This window comes from Drosophila innubila, unplaced genomic scaffold, assembly GCF_004354385.1.
Source record: "Drosophila innubila isolate TH190305 unplaced genomic scaffold, UK_Dinn_1.0 52_U_U, whole genome shotgun sequence".
Taxonomy (NCBI): Eukaryota; Metazoa; Arthropoda; class Insecta; order Diptera; family Drosophilidae; genus Drosophila; species Drosophila innubila.
Genome location: NW_022995683.1, coordinates 1 through 3,874, shown reverse-complemented (window position 1 = coordinate 3,874; position 3,874 = coordinate 1). Strand labels below are relative to the sequence as shown.

At 29.3% G+C, this 3,874-nt stretch overlaps 1 long non-coding RNA gene across 1 annotated transcript; it reads right to left on the bottom strand.

Moving 5' to 3' along the window:
* Positions 1-1,636: 1,636 nt before the first annotated feature.
* On the bottom strand, positions 1,637-2,339 carry LOC117793258. Its single transcript, XR_004618240.1, has 2 exons — positions 2,258-2,339; positions 1,637-1,769 (listed from the first exon to the last, which is right to left on the bottom strand). It is a non-coding gene; the product is annotated as an uncharacterized LOC117793258 (long non-coding RNA).
* Between the last annotated feature and the right edge of the window lie 1,535 nt (positions 2,340-3,874).

Below are 3,874 nucleotides of genomic sequence, written 5' to 3'. Positions count from 1 at the left end.
CAATTATGCTAAATAATAAACAAACTGAACGTATTTTATTAAAAATATTTTTAAGCGTTTATTAAATTTAAACGCAGTTTCCTCTAATCCCAATTTCTAACAAAATTTTGGACAGCATTTCAATTGGATTTCCTCAATCGCAAACCTGTTCGTGACAATGACCCAATTCAGCCGGTTTATTTGCTTTGGGATCGAAACAGGATTCACACAAAGTTGCCAAACTGAGAGACAAGTTTGCAGAAAAACATCGTTAAATGGTCAAAAAGTTAAATTAGCAGACTAACCCTAACAAGGACTACTTTCAACTTGAGCAAATCCATGAGAATTGGGGCAGGACATGTCTTTTTTCACATACCATGAAAGGATAATAGAGTCATGTAAATACCATCGACTAGAAAGTTTCAGAAAAAAGCCCTAAAACACAAAATTTTTATATATTTAAGACGTTATTTATTCAGTTAAACGTCCTTATAAAGACTTTCTTGGACATTATCGATAAATTGCAAAATCTCAGTTAAGTGAGTGAAAATTGAGAGAGAGTCAAAAGTTGACAGTTTCACTCATTCAACTCAGATGAATTAAGCCCCACTCCGTTACTTTCTGCTGATTCTGTTCGCCTGGTATTTTAGGAGCAGAGCCCTAAGTAAAAGCCCAATAAGATCCACAGAATGTCTCTCAACTCTTTACTCACTCAACTAAAAATCCACTCAATTAACTGCTGCTGATTCTGTTCGCCTGGTATTTTAGGAGCAGAACCCAAAGTAAAAGCCCAATAAGACTCACAGAATGACTCTCAACTCTTTACTCACTAAACTCAGATGTATAAACACCCACTCAATTACCTGCTGCTGATTCTGTTCGCCTGGTATTTTAAAAGCAGAACCCAAAGGAAAAGCCCAGTAAGATACACAATATATTGAAAAATTATTGTCTCTTCGCCTGAATGAGTAAAAATTTAGGTTTTTCGGCAACTTTCTGATTCTGTTCGCCTGGTGTTTCAGCAAATTTCATCACAACTGACAAATTCCTAATTTTCTTCCATTACAATTATAATGCAATTTAGTTTATTTTTTTAAATTATATTTATTTCAAATAAATTAAATAAGTATACGTAAATGTATAATTTATATCAGAAAGTGAACTTAATATAATGTCATGTGATGCCTTAACTTAATGAATAATGTTATAATTCAACTAAGCTAATCGATATGTGAAAGTTAGTAAATTAAGTAATTTATTTAATTCTAATTTACAATTGTCAGCGATTGAAAGCCCATTTCCGAAGTCACAAAAGCAGTTCAAGGTCAAAGGTCGAACTACCTTTACAAGTGTGGAAAATAATATTGCGATAATAATATATACTGAATTTTTGAATTGTTAAAATTATTGAAATGTAAGTGTAAGTGTAAGTGTATGTATCAATTAACCAACAAACAAACTGCGCCATTTCTATTTATCCTTTTCTCTGGAATCGAGCACTGACTAGACGAAGACAAATAGCGACAAATAGCGAAGACAGCCAAGCTGCTTCTTCTTCTCTATCTTCTAATGCGTATTGCGTAATCGTTGTTTGCACCTGGTTGACATTGCCATCCTTCCCGTTCTCGTTTCCATTCCCATTTCGGTTCCCATTTCCATTCCATGACTTAACTGCGTCTAGTATGAATGCTGATAAGACTGCAGCTTCTGACGCCGCTGATAACAAAACGTCCAAATGCCAATGATGGCCAATTGTGTTAGCAGGAAAATTGTGGCAGCTGTGATGAGGCCTGAAAGCGAAAAATAAAAATAGAAGAGAAAATTCATTAGAAATATTATAGTCAAAGAAAAGGATTTTCAAAATTTATTTAACAAAAGCCAATATTATTTTCGATAAAGACGTTTTAAAATTAGCTTGAATCTTTTAACATATATATATTTATTTATGAGTTCCACTCAAAATGTATATATCAACAATTTATGAGTTTTACTTTCAATATATGTCTTTATTGAGTTTTAATTTCAATATATGCCTTTATTGAAAATAAAACTCATATCATATTATAATTTTATTTTAATAAAGGTTTTAATTAGATTAGCTTTCATAACCTAAAGTTACATTCTGCGACAGTTAATAAAAAAATTATTATAGCAAGTGGCAATTAGTTTGTTCTAAAATCTTTAATAACTAGCTTAAATCCGCTTAAAGGCTTTCCAAATATATTTTCTATTGGGAATGCAATTTTCTAAATATTATTTAGATTAAATTTCTGCTTACCAATGGCATTCACGCAGAAGCCTTGTCCTGACTCGTTGGCCGTAAATGTCGTCTCATTGCCCTCGTAGTTCCTGTCTCTTATACACATCTACAAGTGTTAAAAAATTAAAATATCAAGCGCATTAATTAAACAAAAAATAAATAAAGAAAATAGAATGAAGTTTTCAGCTAAGATATATTTTTGATTCAATTTCAAAATATTTTTGTTACTACTTTCTCTAAAGTTCTTTAAATAATTGGCAAATAAATAAAATTAAAAATTACTATTAAAACACATCCCTGATTATGATTTAAAAATTGTATTTTAGGCGTTTTTTTCTTCAAAATTAAAAAAAAATAAAATAAATTCAGACAAATAAAAAAGAAGTATGCTTTCTGATAGTAACAACTATGAATACAAATAATTTTTCATCTCAACTTAAAATGCAACACTTTTAAGTTGAGATGAAAAATTATTTGTATTATTTATTTCTTTTTATTAAATTAAATTTTAATTTATTTAAATATTGGCAAAATATAGCTTTGATCACAATTTAAGTATTTTTAATTTGTACAATTTATTTCTTTATAAAAAAGAAATATGCATTCTGATAGGAACAAATAAGAATACAAATAATTTTTCTTCTCAACTTAAAAGTGTTGCATTTATTTTATTTAATTAAATTTTATTTTTTTTTAAATTTTGACAAAATACAGCTTTGATCTCAATTTAAGTATTTTTAATTTATAGAATTTATTTCTTTATAATAAAGAAATATGCTTTCTGATAGAAGCAAATAAGAATTAAAATAGTTTTGAATCGCAACTTAAAAGTGTTGCATTTATTTCATTTTATTAAATTAAATTTTAATTTTTTTAAATATTAACAAAATACAGCTTTGGTCACAATTTAGGTATTTTTAATTTGTATAATTTATTTTTTCTTTCAAATTTTTGCAGCAAATTCCACAAAGTAGCACACATTTATTGTTTCAAATATCAAGGCTCTGTTATTTGAATTTTTTCTTATTGCGGTGGGTTTTGGAAAAATTTGAAAATAAACTTCATCAGCATTTGAATATTATCAGAAAATTTGTTTATCTCTGACTATTATATTCTCAGCGAAGTCAAATTCATACGCACTGAGAGACAGACATTGTCCCAAAACAATAAGCCTGTGTACTCTTTGGTTACTGGGCTAACAACGTCAAATGCGACAAAAATACACGTAGTTCTTGAGCGGCACAAAAATTCCGCTTGGACTTTAAGCACGTTGATGCAATTAATGATGAAACATCGTCAACGCCATTATCATCACTATCCCCATCATCATCATCATCAGCAGCTTCTGCGACTTTGTCTTCTTCTACCACTTTTGCCAGTTAGAAAATTAGAAAAGTCTTAATTAAATTTAACATGCAAAGCGATAAAACCAAATTTACGTTCGATTTTTATTTTTAACTCTGCAATTTGGCTAGAAATTGCCTCTTGGCTCGAACAGCAGTTTATTGGGCACGAGTTGGCTAATTAAAATGGCATTAATTATACTTAAACGTGCAATCAATTATGCTAAATAATAAACAAACTGAACGTATTTTATTAAAAATATTTTTAAGCGTTTATTAAATTTAAACGCAG